The following is a 23632-nucleotide window of genomic DNA, read 5'->3' as shown; positions in this document are numbered from 1 at the left end:
TCCCGAGTGCCACCAGGGAGGCCTGACCTGGTGCCCTAAGTGTTATGGACACTTCGGTTTAGCCAACCCTGTCTGTTCAAACAGAGCCTCTGGATGGTGCCCAAGGGGCGTCCAAGCTAAGGGACTGAAACACAGGCAGTCTTACTTAGCCCGGAACTCAGAGACGGGTTATCCAAGAGAGCAACACTCAGCGTAGTGCTTTTCAACCCTTGCTATCGAGGGGAGTCTGCCTGCTCAAATCAAGGATCTACCAGGTGCTTGTGTTTCAAAGCAGTAGGGAGGCCGAAAGGGCCTTAATGACTGATCTAACAGGGAGGCCTCATGAGAGGCCTACGACCGTCTGACCAGGCTCAGGCGGCTGAGCACTCATAGACGACCCTCATAGAGGGGAGCAGCTGAGCCTGCCTGGCGAGTAACCTCCAGCTGTAAGCCCAACTACCACAATTTCTCACAGAGAACTGGTAATCAAAGTGCCTAGCTCAGGAACTTCAACTTCAAGGAGGCCCTGTGGGCCTACTACTTGATAGCGGGTATTCCAGGGAGGCCTATAGAGGCCTACTACCTAACCGCAAGCCATGCTGGAAACCCAAGCATCCAGGCTCGGGACTCCGTCCTCAGGGAGGCCTTAGTGAGGCCTACTACCTGACAGCAATACCGCCTGCTGAGGTTACCCTTGTTTTCTCAAGGAGGCCTATGGAGGCCTACTACTTGACAGTCAAGCTACGCAGGCTAGTCGGGCATCCTGTTTAAGGAACCCGTCCTCAAGGGAGGCCTATTTAAGGCCTACTACCTGATAACCAGCCTTTAGGGAGGCCTGGAGAGGCCTACTACCTGATTGCAATACGTGCTAAATGACTGGGTCCCAGGAACACCTCAGGGAGGCCTGATGGGGCCTACTACCTCGTTCGAGTGACCACCATCTGGGACTCGACAGTCAAGCTACGCAGGCTTTTCGAGCATCCTGATTAAGGAACTCGCCCTCAAGGGAGGCCTATTAAGGCCTACTACCTGATAAGCAGCCTTCAGGGAGGCCTGGAGAGGCCTACTACCTGTTTGCAATACGTGCTAACTGTTTCAAATGACTGGGTCCCAGGAACACATTAGGGAGGCCTGATGGGGCCTACTACCTTGTTCGAGTGACCACAATCTGGGAGCTCACCCTCCGGGAGGCCTATTGAGGCCTACTACCCGACAGTCAAGCTACGCAGGCTTTTCGAGCATCCTGATTAAGGAACTCGCCCTCAAGGGAGGCCTATTAAGGCCTACTACCTGATAACCAGCCTTCAGGGAGGCCTGGAGAGGCCTGCTACCTGTTTGCAATGCGTGCTAACTGTATCAAATGACTGGATCCCAGGAACGCCTTAGGGAGGCCTGATGGGGCCTACTACCTCGTTCGAGTGACCACAACCTGGGAGCTCACCCTCAGGGAGGCCTATTGAGGCCTACTAGTCGACAGTCAAGCTACGCAGGCTATCCGAGCATCCTGATTAAGGAACTCGCTCTCAAGGGAGGCCTATTGAGGCCTACTACCAGATAATCAGCCTTTAGGGAGGCCTGGAGAGGCCTGCTACCTGTTTGCAATTCGTGCTTAACTGTTTTAGATGACTGGATCCCAGGAACACCTTAGGGAGGCCTGATGGGGCCTACTACCTTAGAATTTAACAGCAGGTCTTCAGGGAGGCCTGATGAGGCCTACAACCTGCCTCTGGGAGTGACCACAATCTGGGAGCTCACCCTCAGAAAGGCCTAGTAAGGTCTTAGAGTTAACAGCAGGCCTTCAGGGAGGCCTGATGAGGCCTACAACCTGCCTCTGGTAGTGATCACAACCTGAGAGCTCACCCTCAGGGAGGCCTAATAAGGCCTTACAACTAACAGCGGGCCTTCAGGGAGGCCTGATGAGGCCTACAACCTGATAGCCGCCAGGCTAGCTGTCCCGATGCGCACATCGGTACATACCTCCAGTGAGGCCTGGTTGAGGCCTTCCAACTGAAAACGCGCCTTGTTCAAGAGGCCTACTGAGGCCTACAATTGACAGCCGACCTTCAGGAGAGCGTTTTTGCCCCTCTTTAACCTGATAGCCAGCTAGGCTAGCAGTACCTTGATGCCTCAGCATTGGCACCTGCCTTACTAGAGCCTCCGATCTAAGTGGTACATATTACCAACGGTGGCGGTGCCTCAGCAACGCGCCTCCTTCATCCACATCCCAACTGATGCCTCAGCGTTCAGTCGTTGATGAATACCCAACTCTATACAGGAAACCTGGGGTCTGTAAGAAATACATATTTTTAGTGTAATACACAAAAATGACCACTCTCACCTGCGGCATGCTGAGCGAAGACTCATTGTGCGGTTCTCACCACCATGTTCTACCGCCCTTGAATGCCTGAAAGGGGCGTTCTCACTGAGCAGGTCCGGGTGGGCCATCAGAACATAGTTCTACTCATCATGGGCCCGCCTCAGGCCTGATGTAAGAAGTGCCTGGGTAAAAAATCATTAAAAGACATTAAAAAGGAAAAAGGAGAGGGCTAGGATGTAACCGCCCTCAAGGGAAGTGATCCATCACCAACGCCGAGAGCGTTGGTCCTGGATCACCTCCCTCAGATCCTTTTCCCCCCCCGGGAATCCCATCTCCTCTGTGCCCTGCTCCTCCACGGAGGGGGGGGCACGAGAGGAGACGCTAGCTCTCTGGTCCTGCCTACGGTCCTCAGACCGTGAAGGACCAGGTCCCGCCTGCCTGGGTGGGGGCGCGGATCTCAGCGGTATGCATGTCTTAAATGCCGCTGAACGCGCCTTCGCCTCCCTGAACTTTCCAACCCCCGCCTCAACGGAGGTGCCGAAAAGTTCAGTCGGCGAAACCGGCGAATCGAGGAGAAAGCCTTTCTCTTTCTCCCCGATATCAGCCAGGCTCAGCCACAGATGCCTCTCCGTGACCACCATAGCCGCCATAGAGCGGCCGATGGCAGCAGCAGTCTGCTTGGTGGCCCGGAGAGCAAGATCTGTGGTGCGGCGCAGCTCAGCAACCGCCTCAGGGGACAGCCCGGCCCCCTGGTCGAGATCCTCCAGCAGGTCCGCCTGGTACGCCTGAAACACCGCCATGGTGTGAAAAGCAGCACCAGCCTGACCCGCTGCCGTGTATGCCCCTGCCATTAAAGCACAGTTTGAGCTCTCAGTGTTGATGCCCACGAAATGCGAGAAAAGTCTGCAAACTTTCCTCGCCAGTCGGTAGCCTCAACACATATCCATATTCCCCTATCCCCTCGACATCAGCGAAGTTAAACGCTGATGCTGATGAATATTGGGTCGAATATGGATTCTTCCATGCCCTCTCGATCTCTGTAAGAAGATCAAGAAGGAATGGAAGGCTCATCTGAGCTGATGGTTTATGGCCAAGGAGAAAACGATTGTGCAATCTACCACGAGCGATCTCTCCTCTAACGCGCCAACATGGCAGCCGCAGCCTGCCTGCAGTACGTTCCATAACATTCATCAGCTCAGCATACACGGTCAGGGTGGCTGAGAGGATTCATACCACTCTCACCAGCCATCCCTAAGAGCACTTGCTGTTTAGTCTCGTTAACCGCCAGATCGTCGCGACGATCGGCGAGCTGCATCTGAGAACCCATGATGTATGCCAACGCTCAGCCTCAGCTTGAACGGGACAGCATCATCCAGTCCCAGATGCCAAACTTTCTTCCCTCAGGAAAAAAGCCAGACTAGAGTGGAGCGATCTCAGATTGAAAACCGCTCACACTCACACACAAACAACTTCAAATGAACTTGACTGTGCATGCTCTTGATCCCAGGCAGTAAATACACACTCGTGTGTATTAATAATTGAATTTGTTTTACCTTAACTCGTATAGCAGTTCAAACAGACAGTCCTTGAAGACGAGAAAGATGTGTATGTGTTGGCACGGCGCCCTTTTATACTTCCGGGTCGCACGTTGATGACGTCATGGGCTGACGTCTGTCAAAGACTTTGCCGTGATTCGATAGTAGCTTCAGACACCAGTCACGCCGAGGGCGTTCCCCATAGCGTCAGCTAGACGCAGCGAGAGTTCCCTTTCGAAAGGGAACCATATTTGACTTAATGAACATATTTTGACCCAAGAGTCCTTAAACAGTAACTTACTATTCATACTTATTGATTTCCCTTCTGATTCCAATTACTAGCCAAAATATGCACACATTTTTTTTTTTTTTTAATCTTTTTAAATTTTTTACGTTATGGTTGTAAAGAAGTCCATATTTGACCTACTGAACATATTTTTGGTCCAAGAGTCCTTAAACACTATCTTACTATATATACTTATTGACTTCCTTTCCGATTCCAATTACTAGCCAAAAGATCCACAAAAGTTGTTAAAAAAAATTGTTTATTTATTTTTTACATGTTATGGCTGTACAGAAGTCCATATTTGACCTACTGAACATATTTTTGGCCCAAGAGTCCTTAACCACTAACTTACTATATATACTCATTGAGTACTCTTCTGATCCCCATTAATAGCCAAAAGTTCCACAAAAGGTTTTTTACACATCATTTTTTTTTTTTTTTTTTTTTTTTTTACATGTCATGGCTTTACAGAAGTCCACATTTGACCTAATGAACATTTTTTTGGCTCAAGAGGCCATAAACACTAACTTACTATATATACTCATTGACTTCTCTTCTGATTGCAATTACTACCAAAAGTTGTACAAAAGGTTTTTTTAAAGTTTTTTTTTTAATTATTATTATTATTATTTTTTTCTTCATGTTATAGCTGTACAGAATTCCATATTTGACCTAGTGAACATATTTTTGGCCCAAGAGTCCTTAAACACTTACTTACTATACATATTCATTGACTTCTCTTCTGATTCCCATTACTACCCAAAAGATCCACCAAAGTTTTTAAAAAAAATTATTTATTAACATTTTTCAATTTTATGGTTGAAAAGAAGTCCATATTTGACTTACTGAACATATTTTGACCCAAGAGTACTTAAACACTACTATACTATATATACTCATTTACTATACTATTTACTATACTTACTATATATACTCATTGAGTACTCTTCTGATTCCCATTAATAGCCAGAAGTTCCACAAAAGGTTTTTTACACATTTTTTTTCTTTTTTTACATGTCATGGCTTTACAGAAGTCCACATTTGACCTACTGAACATTTTTTTGGCTCAAGAGGCCATAAACACTAATTTACTATATATACTCATTGACTTCTCTTCTGATTGCAATTACTACCAAAATTTGTACAAACGTTTTTTTTTAATTAATTTTTTTTTCATGTTATTGCTGTACAGAAGTCCATATTTGACCTACTGACAAAAATTTTGCCCAAGAGTCCTTAAACACTAACTTACTATACATATTCATTGACTTCCCTTCTGATTCCAATTAATAGCCAAAAGCTCCACAATAGGTTTTTTACACATAATTTTTTTTTTTTTTTTTTTTACATGTCATGGCTTTACAGAAGTCCACATTAGACCTACTGAAAATTTTTTTGGCTCAAGAGGCCATAAACACTATCTTACTATATATACTCATTGACTTCCCTTCTGATTCCAATTACTAGCCAAAAGATCCACAAAAGTTGTTAAAAAAATTATTATTATTTTTTTTTCATGTTATTGCTGTACAGAAGTCCATATTTGACCTAGTGAACATATTTTTGGCCCAAGAGTCCTTAAACACTTAATTACTATACATTTTCACTGACTTCCCTTCTGATTCCAATTACTAGCCAAAAGATGCACAACATTAAAAAAAAAAAATCTTTTTAAATTTGTTATGTTATGGCTGGATAGAAGTCCATATTTGACCTACTGAATATATTTTTGGTCCAAGAGTCCTTAAACACTAACTTACTATATATACTCATTGACTTCCCTTCTGATTCCAATTACTAGCCAAAAGATCCACAAAAGTTGTTAAAAAAAATTATTTATTTATTTTTTACATGTTATGGCTGTACAGAAGTCCATATTTGACCTACTGAACATATTTTTGGCCCAAGAGTCCTTAAACACTAACTTACTATATATACGCATTGAGTTCTCTTCTGATTCCCATTAATAGCCAAAAGATCCAAAAAAGGTTTTTTACACAATTTTTTTATTTTTTTTATTTTTTTGTTTACAAAAAATGGCTGTACAAAAGTCCATATATGACCTACTGAACATTTGTTTGGCTTAAGAGGCACTAAACACTAACTTACTATATATACTCATTGACTTCTCTTCTGATTGCCATTACTAGCAAAAGTTCTACAAAAGGTTTTTTAAAAGATTTTTTAAAAATTATTATTATTCTTTTTTTTTTCTTCATGTTATAGCTGTACAGAAGTCCATATTTGACCTAGTGAACATATTTTTGGCCCAAGAGTCCTTAAACACTTACTTACTATACATATTCATTGACTTCTCTTCTGATTCCCATTACTACCCAAAAGATCCACCAAAGTTTAAAAAAAAATTATTTATTAATAATTTTCAATTTTATGGTTGTAAAGAAGTCCATATTTGACTTACTGAACATATTTTGACCCAAGAGTACTTAAACACTACTATACTATATATACTCATTTACTATACTATTTATTATACTTACTCATACTATTTGACTTTCCTTTGGATTCCAATTACAAGCCAAAAGTTCTACAAAAGGTTTTTTAAAAGTTTATTTTTATTTTTATATATATATATATATATAAGTTATGGCTGTACAGAAGTCGGTATTTGACCTACTGAACATATTTTTGGTCCAAGAGTCCTTAAACACTAACTTACTATATATACTCATTGACTTCCCTTCTGATTCCAATTACTAGCCAAAAGATCCACAAAAGTTTTTAAAAAAATTATTTATTTATTTTTTACATATTATGGCTGTACAGAAGTCCATATTTGTCCTACTGAACATATTTTTGGCCCAAGAGTCCTTAAACACTAACTTACTATATATACTCATTGACTTCTCTTCTGATTGCCATTACTAGCAAAAGTTCTGCAAAAGTTTTTTTTTTTTTTTTTTTTTTTTTTTTTTTTTTTACATATTATGGCTGTACAAAAGTCCATATTTGACCTACTGAAAAAAATGTTTGCCCAAGAGTCCTTAAACACTAACTTACTATACATATTCATTGACTTCCCTTCTGATTCCAATTACTAGCCAAAAGATCCAAAAAAGTTTTTTTTAGAAATTATTTATTTATTTTTTACATGTAATGTTTGTAAAGAAGTCCATATTTGACTTACTGAACATATTTTGACCCAAGATTCCTTAAACACTAACTTACTATTCATACTTATTGTTCCCCTTCGAGGGAACTCGCACTGCGTCGTCGAGTGACAACACTCTGGGAACGCCCACAGCGTTACGCATCTGAAGTATGAATGAAATCAAGCCAATCTGATTGGTGGTGTGTCGTGACGTAGTAGATGACGGCATACCCGGAAGATACAAAAAGGAAGCTGATACAAACACACACTAGCTTTTTTGCTCTTCAGCGAAGCGCTCTATGTTGAATTGTTTGTCTATTTGGTGTTGTTTTGTCTATCCTGAGAAAGAGAAAAGATGGCTAGTGGGCAACAGTTTAAGAGGTGTGTGCACCCGTGTCCGCGATTCATTTCGGGCACGGACACACACCTTTTATGTGTGCAATGTCTGGGCGAGCAGCACGCTAGGGCGGCTCTCGAGGGAGCCGCCTGTAGCGAATGTGATAAGCTGCCGCTCAGGGTATTGCGCTCACGGCTGGCCGTGTTCGACAAGACCGGCCAAGATTAGATTAGATTCAACTTTATTGTCATTACACAAGTACAAGTACAAGGCAACGAAATGCAGTTTAGGTCTAACCAGAAGTGCAATAGCAGCAAGTGCAGGATATACAATGGATGCGTAAGTGCAGGACATGGATATGTACTGAATATGTATAAATATGTATAAATAGAGAGACGTTATTACTATAAACAGAACTGAATTTACAGGTGAATATGTACAGTGAATAAATATACAGATGGCTATTACTATAAACAGAATTTACAGGTGAATATGTACTATGAATACAATATACAGATGGCTATTACTATAAACAGAATTTTACAGATAGAGGTATACAATAATATGCTATGCTAATATGAGGAATAGCAGTGGATTAGGGTAGTGCAATAAATTATGGACAGAGCTATCCGGAAAAAAAAAGTGTAAAGTGCAGTGGAAAGTGGTTGCATATTACAGTTAGAAGTACAGTGCAAAATGCAAATGTAAACATTGGTACTATAGATACAGTCGGCAGTGCAAATGAGCATAATCCAGTTAAGATATGGCAGTGTAAGATGCATATGTAAACAGTTGTTACTGTGATAAACAGTCGGTAGTGCAAATAACAAAGTGAAGGAAGATGTGAGGTAGGAGAGTTATCAGTTTATGAGGGAAGTGGATCAACGGGGGTTTGAGTTCAGTAAAGAGACAGCTCTGGGGAAAAAACTGTTCTTTAGTCTGCTGGTCCTGGTCCGGTGGATCCTGAAACGCCTGCCGGAGGGCAGGAGAGAAAACAGTCTGTGGGCTGGGTGAGAGGAGTCCTTGAGGATGCTGCGAGCTCGATGCAGACAGCGTTTCCTCTGGATGTGTTCGATGGCAGGCAGTGGAGTCCCTGTGATGCGCTGGGCAGTTTTCACCACCCGCTGCAGTGCCTTGCGCTCCGCAACAGAGCAGCTCCCATACCATACTGCCACACAGTTGGTCAGGATGCTTTCTATTGCGCAGCGATAGAAGTTCACCAGGATAGCCGAGGAGAGCTGATTCTTCCTCTGTGTCCTCAGGAAGAAGAGGCGCTGGTGAGCCTTCTTGACCAGGCTGGAGGTGTTGGTCGTCCACGACATGTCCGCCGAGATGTGGATCCCCAGGAACTTGAAACTGGAGACACGTTCAACAGCCATTCCATTGATGTGGATGGTGTCGTGTGTGCCTCTTGACTCCTTCCTGAAGTCCACGATGAGCTCCTTTGTTTTGGTGGTGTTGAGGAGCAGGTTATTATCAGCGCACCATGTGGCCAGGTGCTGGATCTCCTCCCTATAGGCAGTCTCATCGTTGTTGCTGATGAGCCCAATCACCGTAGTGTCGTCCGCAAACTTGACGATGGAATTAGATCCATACACAGGCTTGCAGTCGGCGGTGAAGAGGGAGTAGAGAAACGGACTTAGCACACAGCCCTGTGGTACACCAGTGTTGAGTGTGATGGATGTGGAGCAGGTGAATCCTGAACGAACATTCTGGGGTCTGTCAGTTAGGAAGTCCAAAATCCAGTTACACATTGAAGTGTTGATGCCCAGGTCTCCAAGTTTGGCTATTAACTTGGATGGGATGACAGTGTTGAATGCTGAGCTGAAGTCAACAAACAGCATGCGTGCATACGTGTTCTTATGGTCCAGATGGGTGAGCACAGAGTGCAGTGCCATGGAAACCGCATCCTCTGTGCTCCTATTGCTGCGGTAGGCAAACTGGTGTGAGTCCAATGTGGATGGTATAGAGTCTTTTAGGTGTTCCAGGACCAGCCGCTCAAAGCACTTCATGACGATGGGTGTGAGTGCTACAGGGCGGTAGTCATTAGGGCACCTCGGGTTAGAGTGTTTCGGCACTGGCACAATGGAAGTGCGTTTAAAGCATGTCGGTACAACTGCTTGGGCAAGAGACAGGTTGAAAATGTCTGTAAAAACCCCAGCGAGCTGCTCCGCACATGCCCTGAGCACACGTCCAGGGATGTTGTCTGGTCCAGCAGCCTTGTGTGCGCTGATCCGGCTCAGTGCCTTGCAGACATCTGTGGAGGAGAGTGTGATTGGTGGGTGGTCAGCTGAGGGTTTGAGCTTGGTGGCAGTTTCTCTGTTGTCTCTTTCAAAACGAGCATAAAAGTAATTTAGCTCGTTCAGGAAGTTGACATCAGTGGCTGCGGGGGTGGAGTGGGTGGGTTTGTAGTCACTGATGGCCTGGATGCCCTGCCACATGCGTCGAGGGTCAGAGTTGGAAAAGTGACCCTCTATCTTTAGCTTGTAGCAGTGCTTGGCCTTTTTGATGCCCCTCTTCAGGTTAGCTCTGGATGTACTGTAGGCTTGTGCATCACCTGATCTGAAGGCAGTATTGCGTGACTTCAGCAGGAGTCGAACTTCCCTGTTCATCCAAGGCTTCTGATTAGGGTATGTGGTGATCTGTTTCTGGGTTGTAACACTGTCGATGGTGGTATTGATATGATCCAATACAGAGGAAGTGAATGTATACCAATACTTGAGAAGCAAACATACTCCAGTCTGTGTTTAGAAACCTTTCCTGGAGTGTGGAGTCTGCCCCCGCAGGCCACACCTTGATGGTCTTTACTGATGGCTTCACACGGTTGATGAGGGGTGAATATTTGGGTGATAGAAACAAAGAGAGGTGGTCTGACTGTCCCAGGTGGGGGAGGGGTGTCGCAACGTAAGCGCCAGCCATGTTTGTGTAAACATGGTCTAAGGTTTTGTTTCCTCTGGTGTGGCAGGAAACATGCTGGTGAAACTTGGGTAGCACTGACTTTAGGTTTGAATGATTAAAGTCACCTGCAACAATAAACGCAGCTTCCGGGTGATGAGTCTGTTGTTTACTGATGGCTGCGTGAAGTTCTTTCATAGCAAGCTTGGCATCAGCATCCGGGGGAATATAGGCTGCAGTGATAATAGTGGAGGTGAACTCCCGCGGTAGATAAAACGGTCTACATTTAACCATGAGAAACTCCAGGTTAGCTGAACAATGACTCCCAACACTAGCAGAGTTTGTGCACCAAGCTTTGTTAATATAAATGCACAATCCACCCCCTCTGCTCTTCCCGGAGCCATCTAGTGTTCTATCCGCCCGGAGTGTGTGGCGTCCCGCTAGCTCAATAGCGGTGTCCGGTATTCCGCTGTTTAACCAGGTTTCAGTGAAGATTAGGACGTTACAGTTAAAAAGTTTCTTACTGTGTGTAATGCTGAGTCGAATCTCCTCCATTTTGTTCACTAGCGATCGTACATTGGCAAGGAAAATGCTGGGTAAAGAGAGCCGGTAAGGAGTTAGCCTTAGCTTAGCTCTTAGACCTCCACGCTTACCCCGCCTTTGTTTACGATCACAGCGCCGCCTTCTAGCACTTCCGCCCGGCCGGGCAGAGCGCATCGCCTCGGGCGTCCTAGCGATCTCAGGAAGGAGTTGAAGATTGTCCATAAAACTGTCGGAAATTCGCAAACCAATATCCAAAAGCTCACAACGGGTGTACGATGTAAAAGCACAACTGTTCTGTACGAACAGACCCGAGATGAACAAGAAAAATACCGCAAAATTGCAGAATCTGGAGAGACGCTGAGCCTTGCGATCTACTCGCCGTAGATCATGGGGCTCGCAGCGGGACCTCGCGACAGGATATGGGACTGCTGAGGCACTTTCCCTATCCACTTTCCCTAGCCTGCGAGGCGGCTTCTTTCCGCGGGGCGGAGAACCCAACGTTTCAGCTATCTGGCTCCGAGGAGTCAGATGTGCTGAGCGTCGAGGGGGGTGCGGTGGAGCCTGAGCCATCGCTTCACGCACCCGCTCCAGAGGAGCTAGTGGAGGTTTTGACCCGCGCCGTGGCCAAGTTAAACATTGACTGGCCACAGGAAGAACCGAAAATCCAGCCACCCAGTAAGCTGGATGAACGGTTCTTCAGGCGCAGGCCTCAACCTCCACGCCGGGGTCTGCCTTTTTTTCCGGACCTACACAATGAGTTGTGTAGGTCCTGGGATAAACCCTATTCGGCCAGACTCTCCAGTCCCCCAGTGCTTGACTTCGGTAACGTACTGGGGGCGGCCGAACAGGGTTATGGGACGCTGCCAAGGGTGGAGGAAGCTCTCGCGAGCTACTTTTCTCCCGAGGCCGCTTCGTCCCTTAAGGCCCCGGTACTACCCACCAAGCCAGCGCGCGATACATCAGCGCTGGTGGGTAGGGCTTATATGGCGGCTGGGCGGGCTGGTAGCTGTCTGCACACCATGGCGGTGCTGCAGGCCTACCAGGCCGACCTCCTCAAGGAGCTCGACGAGGGTGAGGGCCCGTCTCCGGACGATATCCTCCAACTCAGGAAAGCCACCGACTTGTCTCTCCGCATCACCAAGGAGACGGCCCGTTCCATCGGCCGCTCCATGGCTGGTATGGTGTGTGTGGAGAGACACTTATGGTTAAATCTGTCGGGGATGAAGGAGAGAGAGAAACACTTTCTCCTGGATTCCCCGATCTCACCTTCTGGGCTTTTCGGTGGCGCGGTTAATACCGTCGTCGAGAGGTTCCAGGAGGTGAGGAAACAGTCGGCGGCTTTCCAGCAGTATCTCCCTCGTCGGTCCAGCTCCTCGGGGTTCAGGCTTCAGGGGGTCGGGAACGAGTCTCGGTTGACACCCGAGGCCAGCCTTGAGAGGCTGGTTCCCTTAGCAGATTATCTTGGCGCATGGTTATGCCTTCCGAGTGTATCTACATGGGTCCTGCAGACTGTAGAGCTGGGTTACAGACTCCAGTTCGGTTCTCCTCCCCCGAAGTTCAACGGGGTGGTCCGGACGGAGGTCGGCCCAGAGCAGGTTCGGGTTATGGAACAAGAAGTACAAGCCCTGTTAGCCAAGGAAGCCATAGAATGGGTTCCTTTGGCAGACAGGGACTCCGGGTTCTACAGCCGGTACTTCATAGTTCCCAAGAAGGATGGTGGGTTGCGTCCGATAATAGATCTCAGGCTCCTGAATCGGTCTCTGAGGAGATTCAGGTTCAGGATGCTCACAATTCCAACCATCGTGAGTCAGATCCAGTCCGAGGACTGGTTCGTCACGATAGATCTAAAGGACGCATACTTCCATATTTCCATCCTTCCAACCCACAGGAAGTTCCTGAGGTTCGCTTTCGGGGGCGAAGCGTACCAATATCGGGTTCTTCTCTTCGGCCTGGCACTCTCCCCTCGCACCTTCACCAAGTGTATGGATGCAGCACTGGCTCCGCTGAGACTCCAGGGCATCCGTATACTAAATTACATCGACGACTGGCTCATTCTGGCCAGGTCGAGCGAGATGGCGGTTCGGCATCGAGATGTCGTTCTGGCCCACATAAGGTGCTTGGGGCTGAGACTCAACACGAAGAAGAGTGTGTTGACGCCCTCCCAGCGGACTACGTTCCTGGGAGTCGTATGGGACTCCACGTCGATGCGGGCACAAATGTCCCCCGCACGCGTGGAGTCCATACTGGCGATGGTCTCCAGAGTGAAGCCAGGCCGCAGCCTCACTGTGAAGCAGTTTCAGAGACTGCTGGGGCTCATGGCAGCAGCGTCCAACGTGATACCGTTTGGCCTGCTGCACATGAGACCCCTACAGTGGTGGCTGAGGGCCAAGGGGTTTTCCCCGCGGGGAAATCCGTTTCGAATGATCAGGGTAACGCACAAATGCCTTCGTTCCCTCGTCATATGGCGGAAACCTTGGTTCCTGTCCCAAGGTCCAGTGCTGGGAGCATCATGTTGCCGGAGAGCCGTTTCAACAGATGCTTCCCTCACTGGCTGGGGCGCGGTCATGGAAGGCCACTTTGCGAGAGGTCTGTGGGAGACCCGGCATTCTTCATGGCACATCAACTGCCTGGAGATGCTGGCGGTCTACAAGGCTCTGAGGAGCTTTTACCCGGACCTCCGCGGCCACCATGTCCTGATACGCTCAGACAACACCTCGGTTGTCGCGTGTCTCAATCACCAGGGGGGTTTGAGGTCGCGCCCTCTATGCAGACTGGCGCATCAAATCCTCCTGTGGTCCCAGGGGAAGTTATCGTCTCTCAGGGCGATGTACATTCCCGGGGACCAAAATCAGGGAGCAGACATCCTGTCGAGGCAGGGGCTGAGGCCCGGGGAGTGGCGACTCCACCCAGAGGTGGTGGAGGCCATGTGCGAGAGATTCGGCCCAGTGGAAGTGGATCTGTTCGCGTCTCGGGAGACGTCCCACTGTCCACTGTGGTTTTCTCTCAGGCATCCAGCTCCGTTAGGGCTGGACGCCATGATGCAGACGTGGCCGAGGCTACGTCTGTACGCATTTCCCCCGATCGCTCTGCTCCCGGGAGTTCTGTTGCGGGTCCGCCGGGAGGGCATCAGCCTGCTCTTAGTAGCACCCCGGTGGCCCACTCGAGTATGGTTCTCGGACATCATAGCTCTGCTAGACGGCTCTCCGTGGCAGATCCCTCTGAGGAGGGATCTGCTCTCTCAGGCAGGGGGCACAATGTTTCACCCCCGGCCAGAGTTATGGAGCCTCTGGGTCTGGCCCCTAAGGGGGCTCGGTACCTAGAGGCGGGCCTGTCAGCAGAGGTGGTCGAGACCTTACTCAGCTCCAGGGCTCCTTCTACCAGGAGACTGTACAGCCTCAAGTGGAACGTATTTTCCACTTGGTGTAGAGAGCGTGAGGTGGACCCAGTTAATTGCCCAGTGGCTTCAGTGCTGGAGTTCCTCCAAGATCGCTTCTCCTCTGGTCTTACCCCGTCCACCCTGAAGATTTAGGCTGCCCTTGGGGCTTTCCATGCACCTCTAGGTGATGGACCCTTGGGGAAGCACCACCTGGTTGTACAGTTCCTCCGTGGGGCGCGGAGGGTGAGGCCTGCGGCTCGCTCCAGAGTCCCAACTTGGGACCTGGCGGTGGTTCTTGAAGGGCTGGCTGAGGCCCCCTTCGAGCCACTGGAGCTGGCTGAGCCTAAGAACCTGACCCTGAAGGTAGCCTTTCTCCTCGCCATTACCTCTCTGAGGAGAGTGGGAGATCTCCAGGCCTTGGCGGTCACGCCAACCTGCCTGGAGTTTGCCCCCGGCAGAGTGAGGGCCATCCTTCACCCTAGACCGGGCTACATTCCCAAGGTTCCATCTCAGGGAGCCCGGTCTCTGGTTCTTCAGGCTTTCCATCCCCCTCCCCATCTGACGGCGGAAGAGGGGAGACTTCATCTGCTCTGCCCGGTCAGAGCTCTGAGTATTTATTTGGAGAAGTCTTCCCATTGGAGAAGGTCAGACCAATTGTTGGTGTGCTTTGGCTCACCCAAGAAGGGGCTGCCTGCGTCAACGCAGACGATCAGTAATTGGATTGTCCAGGCTATAGCCACGGCTTATAGGGTGCGCAATTTGCCTTCACCCATGGCCGTGAGGGCCCATTCCACCAGGAGCATGGCTTCCTCAGTGGCCCTCCTTTCTGGCGTCTCGCTTCAAGAGGTATGCGAGGCGGCCGGGTGGGCCACCCCGCACACCTTCATACGTTTTTACAGTCTGCACCTCCCGGTGACGCCTGGTGCTCGAGTTCTTGCTTCTTAAGTGTGCCTGGGTTTCCAGCTTCACACTGGGACGTGGTGTGATTTCGGTGTGGCCTAGTGGGTATTAACGTTCCCAGAGTGTTGTCACTCGATGACGCAGTGCGAGTTCCCTCGAAGGGGAACGTCTCGGGTTATGACTATAACCCTTGTTCCCCGAGAAGGGAACGAGACACTGCGTCTCGTCGCCACACCTATCATGGCTAGAGCGCTTGCTTCATCGCAAAAGAGCTAGTGTGTGTTTGCATCAGCTTCCTTTTTGTATCTTCCAGGTATGCCGTCATCTACTACGTCACGACGCACCACCAATCAGATTGGCTTGATTTCGTTCATACTTCAGATGCGTAACGCTGTGGGCGTTCCCAGAGTGTTGTCACTCGACGACGCAGTGTCTCGTTCCCTTCTCGGGGAACAAGGGTTACAGTCATAACCCGAGACGATTTCCCTTCGGATTCCCATTACTAGCCAAAAGTTCCACAAATTATTATTATTATTATTATTATTTTTTTTATACGTTATGGCTGTACAGAAGTCCATATTTGACCAACTGAACATATTTTTGGCCCAAGAGTCCTTAAACACTAACTTACTATATATACTCATTGAGTTCTCTTCTGATTCCCATTAAAGGTACCATGGCATGAAATTTTCATTTTATGAGGTTTTTCAACATTAATATGAGTTCCCCTAGCCTGAATATTGTCCCCAAGTGGATAGAAATGTTGATCGGTGTAAACCCGAGTTCTGGCTGTCTCTCTCTGCCTTTGAGAAAATGACAGGCCAGACGAGCCAATCCTGAAGTCTCCTGGTTTGACGTCCAAGCAGGAACGGTTACCTCCCTTTCCTCCACCCATGAATCTGGCACACCCATGCAAGCGCTCGAGAGATCATGGGTTGTGAACGAGTGAATGCTGGCAGTTTCTCAGTGTTTGGATGTACAAATGAAAACAGAAGTCTTTTTTCAGTTCCTTCAGATCTGTGATCAGTAATTTCTGATGTGTAGCTAATTATTTATTATTCGTGCACACAATGCGGCTTCTCTCTCTCCAGACAGAACGGTGTTTTCGTGTTTTCTATCTTGGGAGTCAGTGTATTTGTACATCCTCGTCGCGTCTATCGGTTCTAAAATGTGCATACAGTCATGAGTTTCTGCTCAACATCGGCCTCACACACGCCGAAGCTCGGGCTGCACTGGCCGTTGGCCTTCAACATCCCCGACCCCCAGTACTGCATCTGGCCCACAGCGGAGGCACCAAACGCGGCGTGAGATTAATCAGAAGGGGGGTAAGCGTGAGCATATTCGGGCTAGCCAGCCTAGCCCCACAATAAACTGGATTACATTCGATTACTGCTGTTGTGTCTTTGTTTGCGCTGTGTACTCAACGCGCGTCACTGACACTTTCATTTTATTTTAAAAATAATGCTATTATCAACACTTACTTTTAACTCGTTCATCTCGACAGCTGTAATGGTACATTGCATGTGTTACAAAGTTGGTAATAATGATGAAGACGGACTCGGTGTGACTGGGACTCGTGTTTATTCAGAACTCTCAGATACAAACACAATAAACTTGCGCTGACTGACAGCGCTCTCATAACTCAGTAGTTACTATAAATAAATTTGTTAGCAATTGCTGATCTCCGTCTCTGGTACGTTAGTGATGTCCGGTTCGCGAACGATCTTTCTTTTGAACCAGTTCTTTTTAGTGAACCGAATCAGTTCACCAAATCGGACTGAATCGTTCTAAACGGTTCGCGTCTCCAGTCAGCGCTGATCCATAATTTACTAAAGTTACTAACTTTCTGACATGAGTGACAGTCCCTCCGACTAGAAATAGACTAATAACCTGAAGTATATGCTGTAACTAAAACAGTTCAGACATGCTGAGAACTGATGTGAAGTGAACTCAGGTCCATCCGTCTCTCTGGCAGCAGCTCGTGCCTGCTCGTGCCTCGTAGACCAAGTTAAACCACGCCCCCTCCGCTCATTTAAAATGAAAAAAGATGTCAGCCAATCACAACAGTGGGCGTTTTTACTGAAGTCTCACAGCAGACACGCCTCTTGAAGCAGGGCATTCAGCCACAGGGCAAACAGCAGTATTGAAAAAATGCTTTTTATTTCTAAATTATGACATTTTACGATGTAAAAGTCATACTAACAATATAAGTACACCTCAGGAAACATTATAAAATAATAGAAAAATGCCATGCCATGGGACCTTTAATAGCCAAAAGAACCAAAAAAGGGTTTTTACACAAGTTTTTTTTTATTTTTTTTATTATGTCTGTACAAAAGTCCATATATGACCTACTGAACATTTGTTTGGCTTAAGAGGCACTAAACACTAACTTATTATATATACTCATTGACTTCTCTTCTGATTGCCATCACTAGCAAAAGTTCTACAAAAGTTTTTTAAAAGATTTTTTTTAAATTATTATTATTATTTTTTTTTTCATGTTATAGCTGTACAGAAGTCCATATTTGACTTACTGAACATATTTTGACCCAAGAGTACTTCAACACTAACTTACTATACATACTATTTGACTTTCCTTTTGATTCCAATTAAATTTATTTATTAATTTTTACATATTGTGGTTGTAAAGAAGTCCATATTTGACTTACTGAACATATTTTGACCCAAGAGTACTTCAACACTAACTTACTATACATACTATTTGACTTTCCTTTTGATTCCAATTAAAAGCCAAAAGTTCTACAAAAGGTTTTTTAAAGTTTATTTTTATTTTTATATATATATATATATAAGTTATGGCTGTACAGAAGTCCATATTTGACCTACTGAACATTTTTTTTTTAAGTTTTTTTTTAAGTTTTTTTTTTACATATTATGGTTGTACAAAAGTCCATATTTGAAATACTGACAAAAATTTTGCCCAAGAGTCCTTAAACACTAACTTACTATACATATTCATTCACTTCCCTTCTGATTCCAATTACTAGCCAAACGATTCACAAAAGGTTTTTTAAAAGTTTATTTTTATTTATATATATATATATATATATATATATATATATATATATATATATATATATATATATATATATATATATATATATATATATAGTTATGGCTGTACAGAAGTCCATATTTGAGTATTTCACAATCTGCTCAGTTACTGGGATTTTCACGCACAACCATTTCTAGGGTTTACAAAGAATGGTGTGAAAAGGGAAAAACATCCAGTATGCGGCAGTCCTGTGGGGGGCGAAAATGCCTGGTTGACGCTAGAGGTCAGAGGAGAATGGGCCGACTGATTCAAGCTGATAGAAGAGCAACTTTGACTGAAATAACCACTCGTTACAACCGAGGTATGCAGCAAAGCATTTGTGAAGCCACAACACGCACAACCTTGAGGCGGATGGGCTACAACAGCAGAAGATCCCACCGGGTACCACTCATCTCCACTACAAATAGGAAAAAGAGGCTACAATTTGCACAAGCTCACCAAAATTGGACAGTTGAAGACTGGAAAAATGTTGCCTGGTCTGATGAGTCTCGATTTCTGTTGAGACATTCAGATGGTAGAGTCAGAATTTGGCGTAAACAGAATGAGAACATGGATCCATCATGCCTTGTTACCACTGTGCAGGCTGGTGGTGGTGGTGTAATGGGGTGGGGGACACTTTAGGCCCCTTAGTGCCAATTGGGCATCGTTTAAATGCCACGGCCTACCTGAGCATTGTTTCTGACCATGTCCATCCCTTTATGACCACCATGTACCCATCCTCTGATGGCTACTTCCAGCAGGATAATGCACCATGTCAGAAAGCTTGAATCATTTCAAATTGGTTTCTTGAACATGACAATGAGTTCACTGTACTAAAATGGCCCCCACAGTCACCAGATCTCAACCCAATAGAGCATCTTTGGGATGTGTTGGACGTGGAGCTTCGTGCCCTGGATGTGCATCCCACAAATCTCCATCAACTGCAAGATGCTATCCTATCAATATGGGCCAACATTTCTAAAGAATGCTTTCAGCACCTTGTTGAATCAATGCCACGTAGAATTAAGGCAGTTCTGAAGGTGAAAGGGGGTCAAAAACAGTATTAGTATGGTGTTCCTAATAATCCTTTAGGTGAGTGTATATACTCATTGACTTCCCTTCTGATTCCAATTACTAGCCAAAAGATCAACAAAAGTTGTTAAAAAATTATTTATTTATTTTTTACATGTTATGGCTGTACAGAAGTCCATATTTGACCTACTGAACATATTTTTGGCCCAAGAGTCCTTAAACACTAACTTACTATATATACTCATTGACTTCTCTTCTGATTGCCATTACTAGCAAAAGTTCTGCAAAAGTTTTTTTTTTTTTTTTTTTTTAACATATTATGGCTGTACAAAAGTCCATATTTGACCTACTGAAATTTTTTTTGCCCAAGAGTCCTTAAACACTAACTTACTATACATATTCATTGACTTCCCTTCTGATTCCAATTACTAGCCAAAAGATCCAAAAAAGTTTTTTTAGAAATTATTTATTTATTATTTACATGTAATGGTTGTAAAGAAGTCCATATTTGACTTACTGAACATATTTTGACCCAAGAGTCCTTAAACACTAACTTACTATTCATACTTATTGATTTCCCTTCGGATTCCCATTACTAGCCAAAAGTTCCACAAATTATTATTATTATTTGTTATATACGTTATGGCGCTACAGAAGTCCATATTTGACCTACTGAACATATTTTTGGCCCAAGAGTCCTTAACCACTAACTTACGCAACCTGATCTCACAGAATTCCGTGAAATGAACACGGGTCCCTTAACTCAAAATCCGTGACAGTTTCACGGAATCGCCGAAAATTCCGTGATGGGTCCACGGAAGTGATTCCTATGCAAGTCAATAGGCTTGTTTGAGATGCGCCTCGCCTCGCCTGCAGTTCAGCCGAGACTAGGCGGCTGCAGTGAGGGGAGGAGTGAAAAAAGTGCAGGCAAGCCGGACAGTTCTCTCTTCTCGTAGTGGATCCGACACCTGCGAGATCAAAGGCGGATATCGCGGGATTCACACTCGTGCGCTTTGTTGCTGATAAACTGGATGTAATTTAATTTCTGTTACTTTTATATGAAAATAAATATTATGAATATATATATATTTAACCAGCATGACACAAGGCATGAGCTTTAGAAATGAACGGAATCTTCAGGCGCTCTCACTCTGGAAGAAATATTACTGCTCTAGGCATTCTGTAATCTGTATATGCACACCCCAACGGTCACAATATGACCTCGTGTATGTTTTAAAAACATATTTCAACATATAAATATTAATCCTTTTTTTAATGGCCACGGGGAGCGCGGGGCACAACCTAACGCGGGGTTAGTTGTAACGCGCATGTTTTTTTTATTTTTTTTATTTTATTTTTTTTAACCCTTTCCACACATGCCACGAATGACGCAACTTAGTGTATTTAGGCTACTAGTTGCCATATCAACATTATTTAGAGAAAAAATAGCGCCAAAATTAAAAAATCGCTGGAAGATATTACTGAACATGTTTTTAACCATAGCAAAAGTAAATTTCTTACTTAAGTTTAGTTTTCATCTCTGTTTTTGTGTTTATTTAAAATAAGACAAATCCAATATTATTTTAATCTTATCTCTGTTATTTAACAGTTGAGATCGTTCTTTTATGCTGATCTAACAGCAGAAGACACGAGCCACGGTTTAAATCCCAGTTGTGCAGGTGGGGTGTGTTGTAACACTGCGTTACAATGAGCCCCTATTAGAAATATGCCATTATATTCTATACTTTTATGAATTCTTTTGAGAAACCATGAGAAAAGGGTGAATAATGACTGAGAGTTAATGTTCAGAAATTATTAATTATTATTATGTTTTGAAAAATGCTTATATTTTTAATGATTAAAAAATGCCATTATTTTATTTTAAAATGTTAATAAATGTAGTTTGTCTTGTATATTTTTTTGATTAGGCCTATATCAGGTAACATTTTAAGCTGTTATTTGGTCATGTTACATTGTGCCCCACCACACGTTACCCCACCTATGGGGCATGTTGTCACATTTCACTTTCATTCTTTCGGGGTAAATCAAGAAAAAAGTAAACACTGTATTAATGAAACAAAACCACATAATTGTACTAGACGTGTGCAATTAATGTGGGAAACAATAAATACTCTGAACCCCAAGTGGATTTACACAAACTGAGAAAGTCAAAAAGCGTTAGGTTGTGCCCCGCTCTCCCCAACAAATAAATAAAAATAAATACATGTAAATTAACTCAAATTTGCAGCACCTCCACTTCCCGTGCTCCTGCTAGCCTATATTGGCTATGAATAGCCTATATTGTACCCCAGAATATCAGCAGGGAACCGTTCGGCGCACAGGGACAAAATAAATAAACACCATAAATAAAACGCACATCGGCAAACCTGACGTTACCTGAACAGGCTACTGTACAATTTTATCATTGTAATAAAAACCGCAATTTGGCACATAATTTCAACATGCTGCTATTTATCCTACTAGCCTACCAATTAAAGCCTATTCCAAAAAGAATAAAATAACAAGTCATTCATATTATAGGCTAATTAACTCTACGCACTGTCATGTCAGGGTGACGACTAGGACGAGCCTGAAGAAATTAATCCGTTATTTTGACTGCATGGGAAGAGAACGCGCGTCTTGGCCTAACAATCAATAAATAAATATATATATATAAAAAAAATCAATATATATATATATATAAAAAAATGTGTTTTTTTTTTACAAAATCACACTGGCTGTGTGGCCTCTGGAGAACCCAGAACAGCTGCTTGCATAGTTTGAGGTAAAAATAACGAATTAAATTAGCGAACATTAGTATTTTACCACTATGCAATTAGATACACTGTTCATTCATTAGCCTACATCACTTTACTTCGGTCTTTACACTGCAAAAAATGCTCTTCTTATTAGGGGCCAAGCACCGAAGGTGCGAAGGCACCTATTGAAACCGTTCCCGTTCCTATTATTATTATTATTGGGGGCCAAGCACCGAAGGTGCGAAGGCACCTATTGAAACCGTTCCCGTTCTTATTATTATTATTCATCTTCTTCTTCTTCTTCTTCTTCTTCTTCTTCTTCTTCTTCCGCCACGAAGTCTATGGCAGCCCATAGAACCGTATGGTAAAAAGTTGTGAAATTTGGCACACTAATAGAGGACAGTCTGAAATGTCACCGTAGCAAATTTGGAGTATCTAACTCAATCCCTCTAGCGCCACCATCAGTCCAAAATTTGACTCATGTTTATGCTAATAACTTTTGAACCATAAGGGCTAGAAACAAAATTCTTTTTTCCTCTGATTCATTGGCTCAAGACGATTCCATTGCAACCTATGACGTCATTTTCCGTCATAAAAATTTTCCCGCCATTTTGAATTTTCCGAAAAACCTACTTTTACAAACTCGTCCTAGACGGTTCATCCGATTTGCACGAAAATTGAACCAGATCATCTTCAGACCATGCTGACAAAAAATCTTGCAAATCAAGTTGATTCGTCAAATCATTTGCGATAAACGCGCAAACAAATTTTACGTAGCGGTTGCAAAAACACTCTTAAGGCAATATCTCCGCAACGCTTTATCGTATTCAAACCAAACTTGGTACATGTCATCACAAGCATGACTTGAGGCAACATACAGCGTTTCGGCGCAGCGCCACCTACTGGTCCGGAGATACGAAAAATTGCTATTTTTGCTTATAACTTCTGAACTGTTTGTCCAAAAATCATAAAAGTGGTCTCGTTACATTCAGGACGGCATGCCGAGTCGTCTGATATTCAATTTTACCATATCGGCCATTTTGGCTGTCGGCCATTTTGAATTTTGTCAAAAAATACTATATTTTACAAATGCATTAGTATATTGTTACTAAACTCGGTATGTGACTTCCTTGCTATGCCCTGAAGGTACTCAAAAAGTTTTAGGGCAGTGCCACCTTGTGGTCAAAAGATATAACAAACTTGACAAAAATGCTAATAACTTTTGATTAAATTAGCCTAGTATATTGAAACTGGTCATAATAGAGTCATTGGCTCATGCCGATTCAATTGCAACCTATGATGTCATTTTCGGTCATGATAATTTCCCCGCCATTTTTAATTTTCCAAAAAACCTACTTTTACGAACTCGTCCTAGACGGTTTGTCCGATTTGCACGAAAATTGAACCAGATCATCTTCAGACCATGCTGACAAAAAATCTTGCAAATCAAGTTGATTTGTCAAATCGTTTTCGATAAACGCGCACACAAATTTTGCGTAGCGG

Source organism: Gobio gobio, assembly GCF_949357685.1.
Source record: "Gobio gobio genome assembly, chromosome: 7".
Taxonomy (NCBI): Eukaryota; Metazoa; Chordata; class Actinopteri; order Cypriniformes; family Gobionidae; genus Gobio; species Gobio gobio.
The sequence above is the reverse complement of the archived record's forward strand: the minus strand, read 5'-3'. Positions refer to the sequence as shown.